Source organism: Notamacropus eugenii, chromosome 1 (assembly GCF_028372415.1).
Source record: "Notamacropus eugenii isolate mMacEug1 chromosome 1, mMacEug1.pri_v2, whole genome shotgun sequence".
NCBI lineage: Eukaryota > Metazoa > Chordata > Mammalia > Diprotodontia > Macropodidae > Notamacropus > Notamacropus eugenii.
The window spans coordinates 96,900,465-96,927,223 of NC_092872.1; the positions used below are offsets into that span (position 1 = coordinate 96,900,465).

At 34.9% G+C, this 26,759-nt stretch overlaps 1 long non-coding RNA gene across 1 annotated transcript in view; it reads right to left on the reverse strand.

Moving 5' to 3' along the window:
* LOC140523470 (uncharacterized) overlaps positions 1-26,759 on the reverse strand; it is a 75,422-nt gene that overhangs the window by 40,017 nt on the left and 8,646 nt on the right. Inside the window, exon 2 of the long non-coding RNA XR_011973411.1 lies at positions 14,475-14,593. This is a non-coding gene — a long non-coding RNA (uncharacterized lncRNA). The remainder of the gene's footprint in view (positions 1-14,474; positions 14,594-26,759) is intronic.

Consider the following 26,759-nt stretch of genomic DNA (forward strand, 5'->3'; position numbering starts at 1 on the left):
GTCATCATACAATGCGGCTGTTACTCTGTACAATGTTTTCCTGGTTCTGCTCACTTCACTCAGCATCAGTTCATACAAGTCTTTCCAGGTTTTTCTGAAGTCTACTTGCTCATCATTTCATACAGCATAACAGTATTCCATTACGGTCATATATCATAATTTGTTTAGCTATTCTCCAGTTGATGACCATCCCCTCAATTTCTAATTCTTGGACACCACAAAAAAGAGCTGCTACAAATATTTTTGTACATGTGGGTCCTTTTCCCTTTTTATGATCTCTTTGATATACAGACCTAGAAGTGATATTGCTGAGTGAAAGGATATGCACAGTTTTATAACCCTTTGGATATAGTTTCAAATTGCTCTCCAGAATGGTTGGATCAATTCACAATTCCACCAACAATGTATTTGTATCTCAATTTTCTCACATCTTCTTTATCATTTTCCTGTTTTGTCATTTTAGCCAATCTGATAGGTGTGATGTGGTACCTCAGAGATTTTTTGATTTGCATCTCTCTAATCAATAGTGATTTAAAGTATTTTTTTCATATGACTAGAGATAGCTTTAATTTCTTCCTCAGAAAATTGCCTGTTATTATGTTTTGACCATTTATCAATTGAGGGATGATTTGTGTTTCTTATAAATTTGACTTAGTTCTCTATATTGAGAAATGAGGCTTTTATCAGACACACTGACTATAAAAATTATTTCCCAGCTTTCTGCCTTCCTTTTAATCTTGGTTGCATTGGCTTTGTTTGTGCAAAAACTTTTCAATTTAATGTAATCAAAATCATCCATTTTGCACTTCATAATGTTCTCTCTCTCTCTTATTTGGTCATAAATTCATCCCTTCTCCATATATCTGACAGGTAAACTATTCCTTGCTCTTCCAGTTTGCTTATAGTATCAGTCATTATATCTGAATCATGTACCCATTTTGACTTTATCTTAGTATAGGGTGTAAGATGTTTCTGCCATATAATTTTCAAGTTTTCCCAGCAGTAATTTGGCAAATAGTGAGTTCTAATGCCGGAAGCTTAAGTTTTTGGGTTCAGTGTTGTTTTGATTTGTATTTCTCTAAATATTAATTACTTAGCAAATTTTCATATGATTATTATAAGTTGTAATTCTTTGGAGAACTGTCTGTTCACATCTTTTCACAACTGTCCATTGCAGAATGACTCCTGGTCTCCATATGTTCCTTTTCTATCTAGCATATCAGACTTTCATCATCAAATATTTGATGAAAAGATGTTTTTCTCCATTGTATGTCTGTCTCTTATTTAGTTAAGCCTTCTCCCCCTTGATATAGCTGATTTTGGTCTCTTCTATTCTTTTTTAATGATACAACCTTTAATAATCAAGCTAAATATCAATTTTTTACTTTCATATTTTATTTTTCCAATTAAAAGTTAAAACAATTTTTAACATTTTTTTTAAATTTTGCTTCCAAATTTTCTCCTTTCCTTCCCCCCTCAGTTGAGAAGACAAGCAATTTGATATAGGTAATACATGTGTGATCATGCAAACCATATTTCTGTATTAGTCATGCTGTAAAAGAAAACAGAGAAAAAAAGACCTCAAGAAAGAAATTTTTTTTTAAAAAACGGATGCTTCTATATGCATTCAGACTTCATCAGTTCTTTCTCTAGAGGTGGACAGCATTTTTCATCATAAGTCCTTCAGAATTGTCTTAGATCATTGTACTGCTGAGAATGGCTAAAATTTAGCTGCTTAATCATTCCCAGATGATCATCATAAACTTTTGCTGTTTCTTTGTATAATGTTCTCTTTGCTCTGTTCACTTCACATTGCATCAGTTCATGCAAATCTTTCCTGGTTTTTCTTTTTTCCTCTCTCTCTCTCTCTCTCTCTCTCTCTCTCTCTCTCTCTCTCTCTCTCTCTCTCTCTCTCTCTCTCTCTCTCTCTCTCTCTCTCTCTCTCTCTCTCTCTCTCTCTCTCTCTCTCTCTCTCTCTCTCTCTCTCTCTCTCTCTCTCTCTCTCTCTCTCTCTCTCCTTCTTTCTTAGAGAAGCAATTGAGGTTAAGTGACTTGCTCCAGGTCACATAGCTAATAAGTCTCTTAGGGCAGATTTGAACTTGGGTCCTCCTGACTGCAGGGTCAGCGATCTCTTATCCCTTGTACCACCTAGTTTCCTCTCCAAGTTTTTCCTGAAAGGATACTGCTTATCATTTCTCATAGCACAATAGTATTCCATCACAATCATACGCCATAATTTGTTCAGTCACTCCCCAATTGATGGACATCCCCTCTATTTCAAATTCTTTGTTACCACAATGAGCTGCTATAAATATTTTTGTACATACAGGTCCTTTTCCTTTTTTTAAAAATCTCTTTGGAATACAAATGTAGTAGTAGTATTGCTAGGTCAAAAGATTTTATAGGTCACAGTTTTATAGTCCTTTGGGCATAGTTTCAAATTTTGCTGTCCAGGATGTGCTCCAATCAGTTCACAACTCCACCAATGATGTTGCATATCGATTTTGAGCTTATTTTGGTATATGGTTTAAACCAAAGATCTGATTTCATTTCTTACAACCTGTTTTCCAGTTTTTCTAGTAGTTCCTACAAGTAAAAAAAAAAGTTTTCCCCCAAGTAATTTGTTTTTAGCTTTATGAAACACTGTATTATGGAATTCAATTTTTTGTGATTCTTCCATGTCTAGTTTATTCTACTTTCATGCTTTCTATTTTATTGTATTCCAGTTTTGATGACTGATATTTTATAACATTTAAACTTCAGAAGTGTTATTTCCCTATCTTTCATACTTCTTTCATGATTTCCATTGAGATTATTTATCTGAAATGTATTTAGTTATTATTTTGACTCGCTCTATAAAGTACTTTCTTGGCAGCATTATTGATAAAACACTAACTATACAAATTCATTAGGAAGCATGCTCTTATTCATTGCATTGGTATGACCAACTATGAGCAATTCATATTCCTCTAATTATTCATCTTTATTTTTTTTTTAAAGATTAAGCCAGTGGGATTTGAGGAAATATCAAATAACTTATCCACAGATCTTTTCCCTATACTGTTTGGAATTTTTAAAATCAATTGTAGATTCATTTGGGCTAGAAAGCAAATGTTTCTAGGAAGATTAAGGGGAGAACTAGCCAGCATTTATATTTTAGTATAAGTTTAGTTTAATTAGATTTGCTTTCCTGTTTTAGGGATTATAATTCACTGATTGGAGGAAGGAAATTTCATTTTGTGCTCATGGATACTACAAGATTGTGGAAGGTAATGTTTAGGTAACTAGAGAAAAACAGAAGGATGCGTATTTACAAGGTAGGGGCCTAGAAAAAAGAGAATTTTAAAAACAAATTTCACCCATTTTGTAATTTTCTTAGGGCTTGCCTAAATTTTGCCCTTCTTTCCTCCTTCCCAGGACCAAATTAGAATGACTTCTTTGGAGATGGGCACAGAAACCTGATAAAACCTTAGAAGTATAGCAATTCCAGAAGAGGAACTGGCCTATAAGAGGGCCAGCTCATGGAGTATACTTAGAATTGTTATTCCTGGTTGACCACATGTGAGACTTTGGGGCCACATTCTAGCCATATGTGCCTCCGGGGCTAGAGGGCTTACATTCTGCTATGACAGAATCTTCTTATTGACTGCATGCGGAAGAACTAATAACTCAATATATTACAAAAAAGGAGTAGCCAATCCCTCAGCCTCTCCCTTCTCTGAACTGAGCATGCTCCAAGGGATGGGCTATGGGAAGGTCAATTCAATCTCAATGCACAGGGATAAAGACAGAGCTAGCCTGTGTGATGAGATAGAAAGAGCAAGTGGTAGTGGACACTTGTGCCACGGAGTTAAACAATGATCCTTGTTCCTTCTAGACTTTCAGCCTCTGGACTCTGAGCCTAAATAACATGGCAGTTCTCAGCAGTATCATAATAGCCCCCCCCAGGAGAAAGATGTTTTTAAAACCTATGGAACACCATCCATGCTGAGTTCTGTGGGTTGTCATCACAATTATTACTCTATTATCTGTTCAAACAAGTTTTATAATATCTTAAGTAGAAAAAAATAATCACCAGGAATTTTTATGGAGAGAAGAGGGAGAAATGTTCTCAGCTTTTCTTTTTCCTGTTTGATATATTAAAAATAACAGAAAGGCGGAAAACAAATATTATCTCTTCAAACAATTCAGTGAAAATGGTTAAGGAAGGATGAGTAATGTCCCTTAAGCTTGTTAAGATACAGATGTGGTGTCAAGAAATGTGACAAATAAGTTACCACTATATCTGCTAAAACCACGATGAAATAGCCTTGGAGAACACAAGTAAATGAGGCATTTGAACATGAAGCAAATTATAATTCCAAAAATTGAGCTAATTTATTGTTAGTTTTAAATCTGTCAGGCAAGGCTCTTTCCAAGTCCTTAAAATGTAGAGCACAAGGCTGTTGGGTCTCAGAGGAGACCAGACTGTGTACTGGGGATGCACACAAAGGCAGAGGCAGACTCTATAGTATCACATGGGAAAAGGAGAAATTTGGCAGATGCAAGTACATTAATATGAGATGTCAGATAATTATAGGAGGCAGAGGGCTTTAATGATGACTTAAGTATGTCTGAAGACTCTGCTTCCTTCCTTTGCATTGCAGAAAGTCTGATTAAATGATGAGTTATTGGAAGAAATTAGGTTTTCTCACATTCAGGGTAAGCCCAAGGTGTAATCTTGTTCAGATCAATATTTACTTTATCCAAATTAGATTATTCTACTGCCAAGTACTCTTTGGAATATGAAGATGTCATAAGCTAAGGTAAAAATTAAAACAAAAACAAAATAAACTATGGTGATGGGAAAACTTTACCCAAAATTTTCATGGAATTTCTTCAGAAAACATCTCAACATATTTGAAAACATGAACTTCTTGAACATCATGGGATACAGGTTATACAGGTCAGGGATAAATCAGATGAATGACCCATAATTTCAAGGTCTAAATTCTAGTTCTTGTGTTAATATTTTATGTAGCTTTGACTAAAGAATTCCTGTTACTTGTAATAGCAACAAAATTCACACCTATTAAGTACCCATAGGCAGACCACAGCACTAGGAGCTTAGAGAGATACAAAGTTTGTATAAAGCATAACCCATGACCAACCATGTCAAAAGCTGCAGAAAGGTCAAGGAGAATGAGGACTGAAAAAGGCCATTGGATTTTGGAGCATGTTGAAGGACGAAGCTCAAATACAAGGAATTTGAGAAGGGGAGATAACGAAGACCTGGTAGCATTAAATGTAGGCCATCTTTTCTGTCAAGTTTATTCATTGAAAGAAAAGAAAGGTTATTGGTTGGAATATGGGAATCAAGGGATCTTTGCAGAGATAGAGGACTATGGGTATGGGATATTATATATATATATATGTATGTATATATATATGTATGTAAATATATATATGTATGTATGTGTATATCCATACATACACACATATAATCCAGATATAGTTGACATTCTTTTTTATTTTTTGTTACAATGGATATTTATATGTGTGTTTATGTATGTATATATGTATATGTATATTTATATATGCACATACACATGTATATGTATATATACATTTGGAAATTACATATATACACATACACATGCATATGGAAACAAAAGATAGCAATCTTTTTTTTAAGTTAAACTATAAAAAATTTACAATGAGTAAAAATAGACAAGAGAAAGCTTTTTTTTGGTATAGAATCAATGGTTCAGGCAGATGGATTAATTAGCCTTAAAGAGTACCACTTTTACAATCAGAGGCAATAAGGGGAAAGTATATGATGCTGCTAAGATGTTCTGAGGAATGGATGAGGGGAACACAGGTAGATGACCTTAATTTGGAGGACTGGAGGACCCCAAAATATAAAATCAAAAGTGAGATCTTTGGTTTGTGTTAGGGCTGCCAAGGGAAAAAGAAGTGAAGGTTTGGAATGTATGTTCTGGGAAATGAGAGAAGGAATCAATCTACAAGAGAATTAAAGACCAGTGATGGTTATGTAACGTAAAGTTGGAGTGGGCAAAGTTAGGATAACAAGATCATAGTCTCAGAGCTGAAAAGAACCTTAGAGGATTTCAAGTACAACCCCCTTATTTTATAGATGAGTTCGTTGAGGCCTAGAGACATAAGTGGCCTGCCCAAGTTCATACACGTGTTATGGAGCAAAACTGCTCCGTGTCCTCAGACTTTAAATCCACTGTCCTTTCCCTCTGTACCGTGGTTACCTCACTTTTTAAAAATTTTCTCCAGCCATGGCCACTCTTCCTGAAATAGGAATGGAGAGTTGCAAGGATGAAATTACCCCAAAGGATACAGATTCACAGGTCAGGAATCATGGAAGATCAAAGAAGCAGGTGATTATTATAACAAACTGCAGAATCATAGATTTAAAAAGAAAGGACCTTAGAAATCATCAAATCCATATTCTTCATTTTGTAAATGAAGAAATTGAGGCCCGTGGAGGTTAAGTCATTTGCACAAAAAGTAATAAGTAGCAGAGCTAGAGTTTGGACCTAGGTCCTCAGAGGCCAAACCCAACATTCTTCGCTCAGCAGTTCTGCGATTTTAACACAGCAGCTAGAAAATGATAAGGTTGTGAACCACTGATGATTAGTTCATATAAATTAGTGAGCCATATTTAATTAGCTTTTGGAAACATTTGTTTACTAAGGTGGGACAGTAAGGACAACGGGTACAAGATCTTTCTTCCAAACCAAGGGCACACTCTCCCGTGAACATATACCAAATCTAAGGCGGGAGGTGGACTCAAGGTTCCAGCATGTGTGGCAAAAATGGTAACTCACAGTTTTTAGAAGTCATTTTGTTGGAAGTCCTTTGCTTCATCTTCATGGGGTCCTCATATATTTCCCCTTATATGTAATGTATTCCTTGTAAGGGCTTACGGCTGCTTTTCCTTAGGATGCCTAGCTTGCCTTGGGGTCTTTATGTAGATAGTATTATAAAATGTTCCCAGGACACTGGTAGGAATCCTATAGGAAGTTAAAAATCTGACCTTTCAAAATGCACAAGACTCTCTATGGCTAAAGGGAAAAAAGCACAAAGAAGCTCTTTTCCTCTGTGCCCTGATCAAAGTAATTCTTTTGGCCCTAACTGCTTCTAGCACTGAGTGGGCCAGACATTGGAATGCCCAGGTTTAAAACTGGCTTGCTATTTCATTCAAATCCCCGTGGGGTATGATTGAGTTGAAATACTCGATTACTGAACTTTCCAATGATGAAGATATTATGGTTGTTCATTTGTGTGTTCAATTCATCTTGACCTCATGGACCATGGGCATCAGACCCCTCTGTCCTCCACTATCTCTTCAAGTCTGTCCAAGTTCATATTCATTGTTTCAATAATACTATCCAACAATTTCATTCTCTGCCATCCTCTTTTCCTTTTGCCTTCAATCTTTCCCAGTGTCAGTCTTTTCCCCCCAATGAGTCCCTCTTCTCATTATGTGGCCAAAGTATTTAAGCTTCAGCTTCAATATTTGACCTTCCAGTGAATAGCTTGGATTAATTTCTTTAAGTATTGACTGATTTAGAGCAACTTGGTGGCACAGTGGAAAGAGCATTAGTCTTGAAGTCAGGAGTCCAAATCTAGCTTCTAATATTTGCTAGTGATGTGACTGGACAAGTCACTTCACCCTGATTGCCTCAAAAAAAAATCATGCCATGTTATTCCCCAATTGACAAATGGTCAAAGGATATAAGCAGGCAGTTTTTAGATGAATAAGTTAAAGCAATCTATTGTCATATAAAAATGTTCAGAATTACTATTAATTAGAGAAATGCAAGCTAAAACAATGTGATATGATAAAAAGGGGAAATGATAAATGTTGGAGATGTGGGAAAATTGGAACACTAATACATTTTTGATGGAATTGTGAATTGATCCAACCATTCTGGAAAACAATTTAGAACTATGCCCAAAGGGCTATAAAACTGTGCATACCCTTTGATCCAGCAATACTTCTACTATGTCTGTGCTCCAAAGAGATTATAAAAAGGGAAAAAGACCCATATTTACAAAAATATTTATTGCAGTTCTTTCTGTGGTGGCAAAGAATTGGAAATTGAGGGAATGCCCATCCACTGGGGAATAACTGAACAAGTTGTGGTATATGAATGTAATGGAATACCACTTTGCTATAAGAAATGATGAGCAGGTGGACTTCAGAAAAACTTGTATGGAAAAGACTTATATAAACTGATGCTTAATGAAGTGAGCAGAACCAGGAGAACATTGCATACCTTAACAGCAACATTGTGTCATGATCCATTTTGATAGACTTGACTTCTAAAAGACTGGTGATAGAAAGTGCTATCCACATGCAGAGAAAGAACTATGAAGTCTGAATGCAGATCAAAGTATACCGTTTTCACTTTTTTTTGTTTTTCTTTGTGTTTTTTCTTTCTCTTGGTTTTCTCCTTTTGTTCTGATTCCATTAAAACATGACTAATGTAGAAATATGTTAAATATGATTGTACATGTATACCCTATATCAGATTGCTTGCCATCTTGGGTTGGGGAAGGAGAAAAAAATTTGGAACTCAAAATCTTGTAAAAGTGAATGTTGAAAACTAAAAAAATAAAAAATTTTAAAAAATTGACTGATTTGATCACCTTGCTATCTAAGGGACTTTCAAAAGTCTTCTCTAGCACCACAACTCAAAAGCTCTGAGAAACTCTTTTTTTGAGAATTGAAGGCCATGGCTCTCAATTCTCTAAGATTATTCAATTGTAGTTCTTATAGAAGATATGGAATAAATTACCTCTCCAATCTGTAGGATTCTATGATTTAAACTTTAATTTGATTATTTGAGTAATGGGTATTCTCAGAATGAAGGATTTTAACACCCATTAGCTTTTACAAGGGGATATTTACTTCTAAGAAATAGCAAGAACAAGGGTACACGTGTTTTCCTCAATGGCTCCAGGGCATATTCTCTCCTATACTGCCTCAATTTCTGGGGGAATATACTCAAAACTTATCTGAGTTCTTACATAATATTGATTCCACCAAAGTTCACATCTGAAACCATCATGTCTGCTTGCTACCCTGGGTCTGGAATTCCAACTTTCCTCCTCACTCTTTAGGGCATTGATGTAGTGCTAGTTGCAAAACTCAGACTGAATTCCAACTCTTGGATGTCTGTGACTTCTCTTTCCCAGTATTTTGAAACTCTCATATTCAGAGATTCCATTCTCTTCACCTAGAATGGAAAAGATTAAACAAAAAGGCCAAGAACCAAGGCCTATTTCTCAGGGCCATATGTACTTGGAAGGAGAGAGGTCCTTAAGATATTGTTTCCCCTGATTAGGACTGCTTCTGAAGACAATCAGGCTTGTCGTCACCATTAGTTATCTTACCAGAAGCAGGCACAGTACTTCCCTTGGACTCTCCCAGAAGCAAGTTCCCTAACACGCTCCATGTGGAAAGGTTTCACCCACTGCCCAAGTTGATGGAGTGTACACATATGATAGGCCCCTATTACATGTGAATGAATAAATGGATGAATGAATAAACAGATGAATGAAAAAGCATCTATTAAGTGCTTACCCTTGCCAAACACTGACATGTGCTAGGGATACAAACACAAGCAAACAAAACAGTCTCTGAGCAAGATAGCTTGTAAAGGACCTAGAAACTGGGAGATGGAAGACATGCTGATAAAGTAAAAGCTCAGCTGTCAAAACCTAGGGTTTGAAAGACTGTGTTCAAGTTCTGACAGGGGTTGGGGGATTGGGCAGAAATGACCAGGTCCTATGAATTCTTGATGTTTAGCAAATAATGTAGCCACATGAAGCATCTAAATCTATAGAGATAACTAAGATACTAAGGAGATGGGATGCATTGAGCTTAAATTGTAAGAATTAAGTCATTAACAGGAAATTAGGGTTGGCCTGTACTTTTGAAATTCTGCCTAGATCACCCTGGCTCTACTAATTTTCTTTTATTCTTATCTTTAAAGGACATTGGGAGAAAATTCTCTTTATTCAGAAATAAGTACTTTGAGGGTCCAGTCTCAGAAAAAGAACATACAAAAAACTTTTTTAAAAAATCAACCCTGTAAATTATTCCAATTGGAGCAAAAATCAGGGAATGACATTATTCTGATGAGAAAAAACATCAAACTAATAAGCTTTAGTTTCAAATATACGAGGTTGAATTATTTATGGGAAAACTATCCAAGACTCTAAATGCTCCAATCAAATCATCATAAGCAGAAAGCTACAAAATCAAATTCATAACAATGAAAACATCAGTCCCTTAGTGGAATGGTTCCAGCCATCTGGCATTCATATGGGGCTTGTGGGAGCTGTTATTGTACAGACATTAATGACCCAATCTTACCTCCAAGCAAGGGGCTTTCATTAATGAAATTTACCCAAGCCCTTTGTACCTGGCTAATATTACCAGTACTTTTTTTCAGTTCTCTGTCTTGTTAAAGTTTCAGATCCTGACTTCACTCATTAAGAGAGAAGGAAAAGGAAGAACTGACCATTTATTTGCATAGAGTACGGGGAGAGATATAAAAAGAGGGGGGGAGTTATTAGAGAACAGAACTTCCCCATCACCAGAAGGAGAAATTCCCCCCAATGCAAATAACTTTTTTTGAAAGAGGCCCTATCACAGAGACAGAATATGATTTCAGTAGTTTGTTAACTTCTCCTTCTAAACATATCACTTATATCTATTTAAATTACATCTGGGACTATTCTTTCATGACTCTTTACAGAGCTGACTTTAAATGAATCTGTCACCATCAGAAAAGACTGAAGCCTGACCTCTGTACAAAGAACAGCCAAGTCTGCCACGTTTCCCATTACAGGACTTTTATTTTTCTTTGTAAGCATTGGCAATTCTGCCTCAGTAGCTTTTCCCCATGCTTTCTGAGATGGAATCTGACGTATTTATCCTATTTGATTTCTTATTCCTTCTTCCAGACAGCTAGAGTGTTGGCCTTATAGTCACAAAGTCCTAGCTGTGTGACTCTAGGCAAGTTATTTTTGTGATTCAGTTGTGTCTGACTCTGTGACCCCATATTGGGTTTTCCTGGCAAAGATACTGGAGTAGTCTGCCATTTCCTTCTCCAGGAACTTATTTAGCTTCTCTTTATCTTAGTTTTTCTATCTGTAAAATGAGGACAATCGTAGCACCTACCTCATAGGGTTGTTGTGAGGTTCAAATGAGACACTATATGTAAAGCACTTTATGAAACCCTATATAAATGATAGCTGTCATAGCTTTTATTTCATAAACCAATGTTCAAAATGGGACCCTATTGAAAAATTCAAAATTTAACTATTTTATTATCCCAATAATAATATTATTATTGTTTATTATCCCTTTTAAAAAAATTTCCAAGTAACTAGATGAACCCATTGACTAATTATTTATGCTAATTATTGTCCCTGGGTTCTTGAGAGTTATGCCATTGGAGTCTGTGCTCTGGTAGGTTCTACAGTACTATGCTAGGAAGGCTTCAAGTGTAGTCCTGGCTTCCCAAGGCAGCTTCCCAAGAATGAGTTTGACTAAATGTGGAATAGACTGTCACCACTAGGCCAGCCACATTCTTTCTCTGTGGCAACCCAGGAAAAAGAGAAAATTACAAAATGGCTTTTAGGTCTCCTTCTGAAGAGATGGTGTCAGAAGAGTGAGAAAGGAGAGTAGATAGATTCATGATGCAGGATGAGACAGTTTTAGACGGAGAATATGGAAACTGATTTTGCTTAACAATGTGTATTTGTTAAAAGGAATTTCTTTAAAAATACAGTGGGGAAGGGGGAGGAGGAGGAGAGAAAATAGGAGAGTATAGCAAAAGAAGGAAGGAAGAAGGAAAGAAAAGAGTAATTATGTCATCTATTTTTTTAATGGAGAGAGAACAGAAGAAAGGCTAGAAAGGCAAAACAACTTTGAAAGCTACAAGTTATTATATATTTAAAAAGTCAAACAAGATGTACACAGAATCCTGTGGTACAGGAATGCACGTGTGCAATTCTTTTTGTGTTCTATGCACATGCAAATGCTCGTGCTAGTTGGTGATTTTTCAGTTCAGAAGAAAAAAAAGGGAAAAAACAAAACAAAACAAAAATAAGGGATCAAAATGTGGTAAGACCAAATTTTTAAAGTGTCTTTACATTTTAATTTTGCTTTCAGTACCTTAAATGTGTGATCCCTTTCAACTGACCAGTAAGTAGACAAATCACCGGAAGAACTGAATCTTGTCAATCTAAATGTTCTCATTATAAATGAAAGCAGAAGTAACACGAAAGATACATCTCCATAGAAGCATGGCTCACAGGTTTTCATTAGAGAGGCAAATAAAGGAACTGACTGAATTGGTTATAACCACACACTCAAAGGAAATATCATTTAATGGAACATTTGATCATTTTATATTGTGATTAGTATTTGCAGAAAGACCACCACCATGAAAACAATTGTGGTTTCTGTACCATGTGTTCCAAAGATTGAAAAAGTAGATAAATTCTGTGAAGACTTTAACTAGACTCTCCAATTTAAATCAATATACATGCTGATAATTGATTACTTCAAAGCAAAAGTAGGAACAAATTATAATGTCAAGAAATAGACTGGAAAGCATGGGTCAGGATTAAGGAATGAGAGGTAAAAGACTTATATACCCTGCAGAAGCCTCATACCTTTGAGAAAACAATCAGTAGACAATAGATGTGGCAAGAACCAAATATTATAAAAAATGAAAATGATTATATTTTAATGAACAGAAAATTACTTATTGCTCACATGGTAAGCTGTTATAGTGGGGGAAATTTAGTGTATTTCTTCCATACAAAGGAAACTCTAATAAAAAATAAACAAAAAATAAGTTAAGGACCTGACTGTAATTTTAGAAAAGTGATTATTGAATGGGAATAGAAAGGAGTATACATAATTATCAGTTGTGTGTGGCACTTCTATATAAATTAATTATTTATTATGTTATTAAAAAAAACCCTCATAAGCAAATGTAAAAAATCAGAAATATTAAACAAATTCTTTACTCATCACAAAGTAATAATTTTTAAGCCAGGAAGCAGAGCACAGACTCCAATGGCATAATTCTCAAGAACGCAGGGACAATAATTAGCATAAATAATTAGTCAATGGATTAATCTAGTTACTTGGAAATTTTTTAAAGGGGATAATAAGCAACCAAAATAGTTAAATTACTATAGTCAGCAATAGGCTACTGAAGAAATGATTAAAATTAATTGGAGACTAAATAATTTAATCCCCCAAATTGATGGGCTAACAAACAAACCATAGAAACTATAGATAACTTCATTAAAGAGAATAATAACAATGAAAGAGCACACCAAAAAATTTGGGGATGGAGTCAAAGCAGACCTTCAGGAAAAGTTTACATCTTTAAACTTTATATCAGTTAACATGCTATCCATCCAATAAAAGCACTCAAGACATACCAACAGAGATATTATTATTCAAAGACCTTGCAGTTATACATGTCAGGCAAGGCACAAAATAGGGAATTATTTGTTCTTCAAATGTGTTCATCACTCTGATAGAGGAAAAATATATTAGAGTCTATGTTAAAGAGAATTCTTTATGGGTGACGAGATCTTATAAATGTTTCTTTTTGTGGATGATATTGTATATGTTACTGCAAGCCCTGAAACACTGTAAAGTCTCCTGGAAGTGATTAGCTGAAGAGAATTTGGCCAACTATACCCCAAAAAGGTCAGGTATAGATGAAAAGACACTATGTTCAGAAAAGATTTATAGCACCCTTTGTGTATGTGTGCGTGTATGTGTGAGTAGTAGTAGCAAAAAACTGGAAACTAAGGGACTGCTGATCATTTGGCAAATTATTACATAAATTATGGTATATCAATATGATATGATGAATTATTATTGTGCTGTAAGAAATTAAGAAATAGTTTCAGAGAAATGTAGGAAGACCTCTATGAACTGATGAAGAGTGAATTGAGCAGAAGCAGGAGAACAAAGCTTTTCTTTTCATTTTTACCTGATTTTTTGGGGTATAGTTGGCCAAAGGGATATGCCAAACTCTAATTTGTAAATAGGAGAGAAGATCTGACTCTTAGTTCTTCATAGTGAGTCTCAGGTACAGTTTGTTTAATAAAAGTCCAAAGTTTTAATTCAGATTCTTTCATGTACTGACCCTTGGTACCTGAGATGGCAATGAGGTCTTATTTGGCTAACTTTCATTTCTCTTTCCATATCTCTTTAAATGCTTGTCTTTCTCTTTCTTCCTCATATATTTTACTAATTATGATTAAACAGAAGTTTAACAGAAGTGGTTGTGCTTCTTGGATTCTACAACAACAGTTTGCTATCATAAGACTTACCCTGAGCATGATTTTTGTACTCTAAAGTCATTGTACCTTTAATTATAAACAACATAAAAACTTTTCCTACTCACATGGATACTGGAAACTTTTTTGTGAACCTCTTAGATTGTAGTTCGGAGCTTGACATGAAGGTCCTTAGCATTCTCTTTAGCCCCCAAGTGATTATCCAGTGCTGTCAAGCATTCCTGTACTGTAACAGATGGGTTTTCCATTTTTAAAATACACAGCACATCAAATTCAAGCCTCTCTGAAATTCTCTTAACAGTTGTCTTGGCTTCTCTGTCTCTAACATCTGACACTCTTATAGCATCTCAATAGCATATGCCATCCAGGGTTCAAATTTCTTCTCCCCCAGCAGCGTAATGGTCTGTCTTGAGAGTAATGGCAAATTCCAATAGGGGGACCACTTAGGGTATAGTTATAATATCTATCTTAAAGGTTGCCCAAGGGTCTGGGCCCATTGTTTTGGAAAAACAGCCCCGCTTAAGAATTTAGTAGTTCCTACTCTAATAGTCTTTCTATATTTGGCTTGGCACATACTCTCCCCACCCCTTCTTCAAAAACTCCACATCTAAAGTATGTATATGCAAGTGTGTATGTGTGTGTGTGTGTGTGTGTGTGTGTGTGTGTGTGTGTGTGTGTGTGTGTGTGTGTGTGTAGTATGTGTGTATGCTCATTTTCATTCTTTGACAGTCAGTGTTGCATAGCAGATAAGAGTGTTGAACCTGATCAGAAAGACCTTGGTTCAGATCCGACCTCTGAAACTTTAATAACTGTGTGACCATGGACAAATTTCCTTACTTCTCACTCTCAATTTCTTCATTTGTGCTAAAGGGATAATAATACTTGTAGCAATTTGTAGGATGGTTGTGAAGATCAAATGAGATAGTATATAAAGTGTTTTGTAAACATTAAAGTAAATATATATATAAATATATAAATGATAGTTATCATTTTTCCTCCCCTGCTTCCTTCTCTACCCAAGTGTTTCTCTCAAAATCTGGAAGCATATACCACCTCAAAAATCAAATCCAGTCAATAAACCTAATGGGGAAGGAAACATGAAAACAATTATATACAAACAAGAGACAGAAAGGACAAATTGGGGGTAGTCTGAGAGGGAAGACACAAAGATTAAGGAGAAGTGAGAAAAACTTTTTGCAGAAGATGGGATTTTAGATGAGATGTGAAGAATGCCAGGGAAGCAAGAAGGTGAGGTGACAAGGGGAAGAATTACAGAATGGAGGATAATCAATGAAAATAGGTCCCCAGGCTGTCCTTGAGATCCTGAAATACCACAACATACAGTACACCAAAAAAGCAGTAACAGCACCAGCCCAGACTTTCCCTCCAGAAGTACCACAAAGGAAAACATAAAAAGGTAAACATGAATAAACATTGATAAGGAACTAAACAAGGATAAACTGCTTACATTTAAGTATGTGGAGATGATATATGTGTCCCCTCTGAATCTGAACATTATCAGTGTTTATAGAGTAAGACCAATTAGATAAGGTCTTGGAATGGTTCTGCTGTGTCTTGATGATCTTAAGAAAAGAATGGAAATAGAAGAAAAGAAGGATGCACTGGGAGGAGAAGGGAAGGAAGGTTAGGGAAAATTATCTCACATAATCAAGATGAAATGATAGGTATCTACAGAGAAGAGGGAATGACAAATACTTGAACCCCAGTCTCAAATGAAATGTTGTTTGTCCCTTGTTCTCAAAGAAGACCATGACATCATGGAGATGATGCCATGACATGCAAGTGAATTGGATTTAGGTGAGGGAGAGCTCTGCAAAGCTCACTTTCTCCTTTGGAGTCCTGGGTCCAGTAGCCAGACACATCAGGATGACTGGAAATGGCCCCAGATGTGGTAGACAACCGTGGCCTTTTAAAGCTAAGGTCTTTTTCAGGTCTCAGGTTGACTGAGGCAACACTCATTCAGTGATTAAGGCTAGGTAAAAAAAATGAGGCAAAGAATGACCTCTTTAACCTAGTCCAGATTGATTCAGGGTGAATGTAAATAGGAATTGTTTCTGTTTTGCCCATCTGAAATAGTCAAAAGAAAGAAAATATGAACACAAAGGTGGGTATAGAAATACATTTCACTCAATTGGAAAATAAGAGAGAAAGAGGAAAGAAAAGAGGGAAGGGGAAGGCAGAAGAAAGGCATATTAAGGGAAGGATAATCATAATGACAAAAAACAATAGCTAATATTTATATGTTGCTTACTGTGTGCCAGGAACTGAGCTAAGCGCTTTACAATTACTATCTTATCTGATCTTCACAACAACCCTGGGAGGTAGACACTCTTTATCATTCCCATTTTACATATGAGGAAACTGAAGTAGACAGAGGTTGTGACTTATTCAGGGTCACACAGCTACTGTCTGAGTTAGATTTGAACTCAGGCCTCCTTGACTCCAGGATTAGCTATCTATCTACTGTGCCACCCAGGATTAATCTTAATCAAAAGAAACCCTAAGTATGTACAAAAATACTTATGACTCTTTTTGGGGTTGCAAAGAATGGAAATGTGAGGGAATCCCCATAAACTGAGGAACGAATGAACAAGGTATGGTACATAAATCTGATGGAATGTTTTTGCTGAATTCTTATCAGCATTTAATTACCAACCATAATTCCAGAAGATTTATAATGAAACATGCTACTTACCTCCTGATAGAGTGGTAAAGAACTCACAAAGAGACAAGATTATGCTAGACATGGCCACTATCGAAAATTGCTTCACTTGACCATATATGTTCTGCATGGAAGGAGGGTGTTAATGTGGAAGTGGTTGTGAGAGGGTAGATTTTTGCTGGTTAAAACAATTTTTTTAAAACAAAGTAGAAGATAGGGGAGTAAGATATAAGAAGACTGGAAAGGAACCAATAAAATAAATAAACCATTGGTTAATTTGATTTAAAAAAGGAAAGAAGAAAACCAAACAAAAACATAGATGACCTCAATAGATGCAGAATGAAATTTTGACAAAATACAACACTCATTCCTCTTAAAAACACTAGAAAGCATAGCAATTAATAAACCTTTTCTTAAAATGATAAGTACTGTCTATCTAAAACCAAGAGCAAGTATTATCTGTAAAATGGATTAAGTAAAAGAGTTCCCAATAAGATGGTGAAGTAAGGATGCCAATGATCACAATTACTGTTTAATATTGTATTCAAAATGTTAGCTATAGCAAGAAGATGAGAAAAATAAATGGAAAGAATAAGAATAAGCAACAAGGAAATCAAACTATTATAGATACACGATATCTATGGATATATAGATATCTATAGATATCTGTAGATATCATCATTGGTGATATGATGGTGTACTTAGAGAATCCTAGTCAATCAACTAAATCCACTAAAAATCAACTAAAAAACTACTTGAAACAATTAACAAAATTAGCAAAGTCGCAAGGTATAAAATAAAGCCGCATAAATCATTAGCATTTCTAAATATTATCAAATATTTCTAAATATTATCCAATACTATCAGCAGGAAGAGATAAAAAGGCAGTTTCCATTTAAAATAACTGCAGCCAAAATGAAATATTTGGAAGAGTACCTACCAAGACAAACCCAGGAACTATATGAACCCAATTACAAAACACTTTTCACACAAATAAAGTCAGATTTAAACAATTGGAGAAATATTAATTGCTGATGGATAGGCCAAGTAGATATAATAAAAATAACAGTTCTACCTACATTAGCGTGCTTATTCATACCAATCAAATTACTGAAGAATTATAGAGCTAGAAAAATAACAACAAAATTAACCTAGAAGAACAAAAGGTCAAGAATATAGAGAATTAATGAGAAAAATGTGAAGGAAAGTGACCTAGCAGAATTGGGTTTCAAATTATATTACAGAGTGGTAATCATCAAAACAATCTGGTACTAGTCAAGAAATAGAGTGGAATAGATTAAGGACACTATTGATAGTAGTAAATGACCATAGTAATCTAATGTTTGATAAACCCAAACGCCCTAGGGCAAAAACTCACTATTTGACAAAAATTGCTGCGAAAACTAGAAAGCATTTTGGCAGAAACTAGGTATAGACTAGCATCTCACACCACTTACCAAGATAAGGTGAAAAATGGGTTCATCACTTAAACATAAAAGATGTCATAAGCAAATTAGGGAAGCATGGAAAATTTTACCTGTTAAATCCATGAATAAGGGAAGAATTTATGACCATAAGACATAGAGAGGATCACAGGAAGTAAAGTGGATAATTTTGATTACATTAAATTGAAAAGTCTTTTCACAAAAAAAATCAATGCAACCAAGATTAGAAGGAAACTTGGGGGAAATTCTTTGTAGCAAGTTTCTCTGATGAAGGCCTCATTTCCAAAATATATAGGAAGTTGAGTTAAAGTTGCAAAAATAAGAACTATTCTCCAATTGATAAATAGTCAAAAAATATGAACAAGCACTTTTAAGAAGAAGAAATCTATAGATTTATGAAAAAAATGTTTTAAATTACTATTGATTAGGAAAATGCAAAATAAAACAACTCACACCTATTACCTCACACCTATCAGATCAACTAATAGGACAGAAAAGGAAAATGATAAATTCTAAGGGGTTATGGAAAAATTGGGATACTAAGGCACTGTTGGTGGAGTTTGGAACTGGTCTAGACATTCTGGTGAAAAATTTGGAACTATGCCCAAAGGGATATAAAATTGTGCATGCCCTTTGACTCAGAAATACCACTACTAGATCTGTATCCTAAGGAGATTAAAAAAAAGGAAAATATGATAGGATAATTTAAGAAATATCTTAGAAAACATGTACGAACTAATACAAAATGAACTAAGCATAACCAGAACATTGTATACAGTAATAACAATACAGAAATGATGATCAACTGTGAAAGACTTAACTACTCTGATCAATATAATGATCCAAGGCAGTTCCAAAGGATTCATGATGAAAAATTCTATCCACCTTCAAGAGAGAGAGAGAACTGATAAACTCTGAGTGTAGATTGAAATATAGTTTTTTCTCTTTCTATATTTTTCTTGCTTTTTTTATCATGACTAATATGAAAATATGTTTTTTATAATTTTACATACACAATTGATATATTGCTAGCCTTAACAATGGGTGGGGGAGGAAATGGAAGGAGAATTCAAAATTTTAAGAAAGATAATGTAAAAAATTATTTTACAAAAAAGACTGGAAAGGGAGGAGGAGTCAAGCTATCAAAGACTTTAAAAGTCAAATAAAGCATTTTCTATTTGATCCTGGAGGAAATAGAAAGCCAATGGAGTTTGTTGAATAGGGGGATGACATGGTCAGAAAGATAAATTTGACAATGAAGTAGAGTCTGGACTGGAATACAGAGAGATATCAGGGAAGAAAACCAACTAATAGGCTACAGCAATGGTTCAGGAGTGAGGTGATAGGTGAGTGGAAGAAGGTGATAGCAGTTTCAGGAAAGCTAACAAATAGCTATATTTGCAATGCCCTTCCTCCTAGACATATTAATTAGTACTGTGTGTCTGCCTAGAGTCTTCAAAGCAGTACACAGGGTCCTTTAATTGTTAGTGACATCACAGTTTAGTAGTATGCTTCAAACTGGTAGAGTTTTAGGTGGGTCCAAATTCACATCAATGCACTAATCTTCTAACAAGTCATTTCTATAACATCCCTCATACAACAATACACAGCAGGACAGGGCTCACTAGGTACAGAAAATTGTCCAAGTTTTATTACTGCTAATGCAAATGATAGGTGCTTTAAGTGAGTAGCCTGCATCGATGCTCAACACAACTTTTGTGCACTCTTCTGTAATAGAGCAATGTTCCTGTACAACTTGGGAACTTCAGGTCATTTCTATGGGATTTCATGGCAAAGTTACTTAGAAACAGGATTAAGAATTGTGATATGAAGGAACTGAATACTTTTTAGGGAATGTTCTCATTTTTATTGGATTATTTGCCCTAGTCTAGGATATTTTATGGATGGTAACTCCCAATATGCAGATACCAATTCTCTATTTGTAAACTTACATTTCACAGTCTTTTAGAGCAGGATTTCTTTAATCTTTTTTTTGTCACAGACCCCAAAGGCAGTCTGGTGAAACCTAAGTATCCCTTCTCAGAATAATGTATTTTAAATACATAAAATAAAACACATAGAAGTACAAAAGAAACCAGTTATTTTGAAATGGTTTTTTTTTAGTTCCCTGACAACAGGTTAAGAACCTTTAGAGGAAAGATACTTTAAAAGGACAAAAACAAAACAGTGGCGCCACTGGAGTATTATCTCTAGACCTATTTCTGGCTTATCTCTGAGTGGATTACCTACATTACTGTTCTTTTGGAATACATTTTTATTTCAAATTCTTATTTGATATTGCTATGTACTCTTTCTTCCAAATTCTTGTCCCACATTTCCAACTGTTTGTAAAATATTCGATTGACCTCTTAAATTCAACAAGCACAAAGCTAAATTTATCTTCTTTTTCTCAAAATTTGCTCCTCCATCTAACTTCACTATTATTTCTAGATTAATAGAAGTATTGGTTAACCCTGAGAGAGATTTGCCTTTTATTTGTATCATTTGTTTAAATAAAACATCTTTTTAACAAAAGTAACAGTCATTCTATAAATTCATCTCCACGCACACCCCCACCTGTGAATTCTCTCTTTGAGGGGATTGTTCAAAATAAAATTCAAACCACTCACCGAAACGATTGTGTCTGGGAGCCACTATTCAAATGGAAAACCTATCATCACCTTTGCTTTCTCTCTCTCACTTATTCAATCCAATCAATCAACAATTCCTAGTGATTCTTCCTTAAAATGTATCTTGCATATATCCCTTCCTTTTTATTCTGATGGCCAAAACCCAGATCTCTATCACTTCATGTCTTAACTAATGCAATGTTCATTTAGCTGATTTCTCTGTCACTACTCTTTCCAATCTCTAGTTGATTATGGAGACCAATACCAAATTATTTTTCCTGAATCTCTGCCTTGAATTTCTCACTACCATGTTTATGAAAACAAAACAAAACTCTAATGTCTCCCCTTCATTGACCAAAATTACTACATACAACTCCACTTGGTACTCTATTCATTTGTTTCATTCATAACCGACTCTCCATGACCCCATTTCAGCTTTTCTTGGTAAAGATCCTGGTAGAGTTTGCCATTTCCTTCTCCAGCTCACTTTTCCAGTTCCTACAGTACTAAGTAATATACTTATAACATGTGACAATATGCAGTTGTTACATATGGCCTTACACTATAATGATTCATGCCCATGGCTAGCCTTATCTAATAGGTTGTTAGCTCCTTGATGTTAATTATTATGTTTTATAAATCTTGGTATCTTGCAATGCTTTGCACATAGTAGATGCTTAAAAAGTTGTTCAATGAATGCTAAATGAATAATGTGTGGTACTAATTTAATTATTTAATTTCTTTGTGATGATGAAGTGTATCTGGGTTGCAAAAGGCATTGATGAGGTCATGGATCCATCAAAGTGTTAAAAGTTGACTTATCCTCCTAGGTTGTTGAGAGTTTTTTGGATCTTGTCTGTTATGCAACAAGTTAATTCCTTATTTTTCCAATTTCATGTCATCTAAAAGGTTGATAACATGGAATCTATGCCTTATCCAAGTCATTGGTAAAAAATAATAAATAATACGAGGCCAAATACATTCCTGGAACCCTCCACTACAGTGATATTGAACCTCCAAGTTGATATTGAACCATTATAATTACCAGGTCACTCAAAATCAGAGTTTCCCAGGATGGATTTTTCTTCTTATATTGGAAAATTAACATAAAATTGATGCCGATCCTGGGCATATGTCCATTTTTTTTTTTTTTACAGCTGTCCAAACATATGGATAGTCTGTCTGAACCATGCTTCACAGTGTGAAATAATTTGATCAAATACAACTCTTTTGAGCCTTATTTACATACATGAATCATACCATTAGCATTAATTCCATCTTCAAATATAAGGACAATTGTATATGTAACTAGTATAAAAGAAATTGGTATCACTCATTCCCCAATTGATAAATGGTCAAAGGATATGAACAGGCAATTTTCAGAGGAAGAAATTAAAGATATCTATAGTCATATGAAAAAATGCTCTAAATCACTTTTGATTAGAGAGATGCAAATCAAAACAACTCTGAGGTACCACATCACACCTATCAGATTGGCAAACATGACAGAAAAGGAAGATGATAAATGTTGGAGAGGATGTGGGAGAGTTGGAACACTAATACACTGTTGGTGGAGCTGTGAATTGATCCAACCATTCTGGAGAGCAATTTGGAACTGTGCCCAAAGTGCTACAAAAGTGTGCATACCCTTTGACCCAGCAATACCTCTTCTAGGACTGTATCCTCAAGAGGTCAAAAAATGGGAAAGGGTCCCACATGTACAAAAGTATTTATAGCAGTACACTTTGTGGTGGCCAAAAACTGGAAATCAAGGGGATGCCCATCAATTGGGGAATGGCTGAATAAATTATGGTATATGAATGTAATGAAATACTATTGTGCTATAAGAAATAATGAACAGGAAGACTTCAGAGAGACCTGGAAAGACTTATATGATCTGATGCTGAGTGAAAGGAGCAGAACCAGGAGAACTTTGTGCACAGCAATGACCACAGTGTGTGAGAGTTTTTTCTGGTAGACTTGGAATTTCATTACAATGCAAGGTCTTAAAAAAAAAATCCCAATGGTGTTCTAAGGCAAAATGCCTTCCACATCCAGAGAAAGATCTATGGAATTCAGTCGCAGAATGTAGCAGATCATTGTGTGTGTGTGTGTGTGTGTATTGTGTTTTGGTTTGTTAGATGATTTCTCCCACTCATTTTAATTTTTCAACACAGCTTGACTATAGTGAAAATGTATTTAATAGGAATGTATGTGTAGAACCTATAAAAAATTGTATGCCATCTCGGAGAGGGAGGGGGAGGTAGAGGGAAGGGAAGGGAAAATAATAATCTAAGTTATATGGTACTTATTTTAGAACACTAAAAATAAATAAAATTAATTAATAAAAAAGAAAAAAGAAGAAATTGGTATCACCACTATGCACTCAATCATGCTAATTAAATTAAATTACAATGTAATTAAAATAAAAACTTTCTTACTTGGCATATATTTGATGAGAAGAATATCTGGGATATGAACATCTTGAAGAACATAGAAATTAAGCAATATTCAAAACAAATATTTGTGAATTCAATTGTAAAAACTAAGACACTGAGGTTCACTTTCTTCTCTTCTAAATTCCTCCTTCTTTCTTATCAGTGGCATAAACAAACACTGGAATGAGTTTGAGTTGGTAAGGGAAACAAGTTAAACCTAATTGTGCCTTGCATAATATGATCTCAGAAATGGATGTTTCTTCCTATTTGGGTATATTATCAAAATTTCACATGCTTATCAAATATAATTTTTTTTGCTCCAAATTTAATTTCCAACTGTACAAAAACTTTATTCTCAGAAGCTGCTGCTTTTGATAAACGTCATCAGTTCATAAACCCTGAGCTCATTTTAATAGTCAATAAAGGACCATAGATTTATCTGAGTGATCTTGGAAGATAAATACATTCTTTTCCATGGAAAAACCATTGCTTCTAATTTGAAATTGTACCCCAAAGGTTACTAAGCTATACATAACCTTTGTCCTAGTAATACAATTATTAAGTTATACTTATATCCCAAAGATATCCAAGACAAAAGGAAAGACCTAGATGTACAAAAATATTTATCACAGTTATTGTAGGAAGAACATGACAATAAAGGAATATCCATCATTTGAGGAATGACTGAACAAATTATGGAAATTGAATGGAATGAAATATAATTATGCCAAAGGAAATTATGAAAGGGATTGACTTAAAGAAACTTGAGAAGATTTGTATGAATGGATGCTAGTAGAACCAGGAAGAAAATAGGCAATGACTCTAAGTACAGAGGAGAACAACTTTGAAAGCTTTAAGAGCATTGGTTAATGCAAACACCAAGCACAAATTTGGTGGACCATTGAGAAAATCTGCAACCTCATTCTTGACAGGAAGTTGCAAAGTGAGATATATATTTTTGGACATGATCAATGTGAGTGATAATAATGTAAAAAATAGAACTACCAAAGCATTTAAAAAAAAAACATACAGTAGAAAAGAGAAGATGGTTTGGAGGGAGACCTAAGCAACACTGCTTTGAAACTAACATGTTGAATTTATTAGATTCTTTAAAAAGGAAAACTGTAATGTAGATTTGTGATTTTTATATAAAAACACTTTTGCTATGCACATAGAATTGCTTTTGCTAATTTGTGTTTGCCAAGTATAAAATAACAAAAAAATTATTTAGAAAAATATTGCTCCTGAAACAAGGGCCAATAATTTATAAAGATCAAAATTACTTTATTATATATGCTCTTTGAATACCAGATATTAAAGAAATCTACTCTTTTTTTAAGAAAAAATTTTCTAAGGATTATTTTGAACACATTACAATGCTTTATTGCAGTTATTATTATTTAAATAAATGTAATGCTTCAGGAAGGTTCTGATCTCATTTAACAGCAGCAAACTTGCAAATCTGAATGTGCTGTATTTTATTTTATTTGAATATTAAAACAACCCTGTGAGCTAGATTATCCCCATTTTACAGATGAGGTGACCGAGGATCAAAAAGGTTAAGTAAATTATCTAGAGTCACACAACAGGATTTGAACTTGTCTTCCTGACTCCAAGTCCAGCAGTCTATACACTATTTTGCTTTTATTATCAAAGATATATTACCAAATATATTCCATAATGTTCAGAGCTATAGAGTTCCACCTAGAGAAAAGCTAATCAGAACTTCTGGGAGCCAAGATGGTGGAGTAAGCAGTAAATCACTGTAACTTTCCCATATTCATCTCCAAACAATCACAAAATGGTGCCCCAAACAAATCCTGGAACAGAAGAACCAGCAAAAAGATAGGGTGAAACACTCATTAAGCCAAAGCAACTTGGAAGATTGGGAAAAAAAGGTCTGTCTCACTTTGGAAAAAGGGAAGTTCAACCCAGGACAGGAAGTATTCCGGCAATCTAGCAGCAAGCCCCACCTCAGCAAACCAGCAGGAGATCCTAAGCCCCAGTGTGATGGAGCTGGCATATGCCAACACCAGGGAAAAGAATGAGAGTGATACAAGAGAATTATGAAAAAACAGTCAACAGCTTGGAAAAAGAAGACAATTGCTCAAAAAGTAGAATTGACCAAATGGAAAAGGAGACACAGAAAAATTACTGAAGAAAACAGCTCCTTAAAAAGTACAAGTGGCCAAATGAAAAAGAAAGTGCAAAAGATAACTGAGGAAAATAACTCCTTAAAGGTTAAAATTGGGCCAGTGGAACCTAATGATTCTCTGAGACATCAAGAATCAATCAAATTCAAAAGAATGAAAAAATAGAAGAAAATATAAAATATCTCATTGGGTAGGAAAGTAGATCCAGGAGAGACAATGTCAGAATCGTTGGACCATCTGATAGTCATAATCAGAAGGAGGACCGAGATAGCATCTTTCAAGAAATTATCAAGGAAAACTCTCCTGACATTCTGGAATCAGAGATCAAAATAGGTATTGAAAGAATCCACTGATCACCTCAGGGAAGACATTGCAAAAGGACAACTCCAAGGAACATTATATCCAAATTTCAGAACTGTCAGGTCAAAGAAAAAAATACTGTAAGTAGCCAGAAAGAATCAATTCAAATATTAAATCAAGATTACAGGATTACATAGGACTTTGCAGCTACAACATTAAAGGACTGGAGGTCATGGAATATGATATTCTGGAAGGCAAAGGAGCTACTAATCATAATACATGAAAGGCAAAGAAATGGTCACAATAAAAATAGAATGATTTCAAGCTTTCATAAGGAGAAGACCAGAATTAAACCAAAAATTTGATCTCTAATATCAAGATTCAACAGAAGCATAAGCAGGTGAGATGGGAAATGAAAACATAAGGAATTCAATAGGCTAAACTATTTACATCCCTAATGCAAAGGAATACTTTACAGTATTGCTGTTACTTGTAATTCTTAAAAATTATGTCACTAATAGTACAGCTAAAATGAGTATACATAGAAGGTACATGTATAAGGTGAATTTGAGGCAATGACATAAAAATAATTAAGGGATGAAAAAGAGGAGTAAAATGGGTTCAGAAGGAAGAGTGAGGTAAAATGGGGTAAATTATTTCACATGAAGAGGTGCGAAAAACCTATTACAGTGGAGGGGAAGAAGAGAGAGTAGATGATGGGCATTGCTTGAACCTTATTCTTA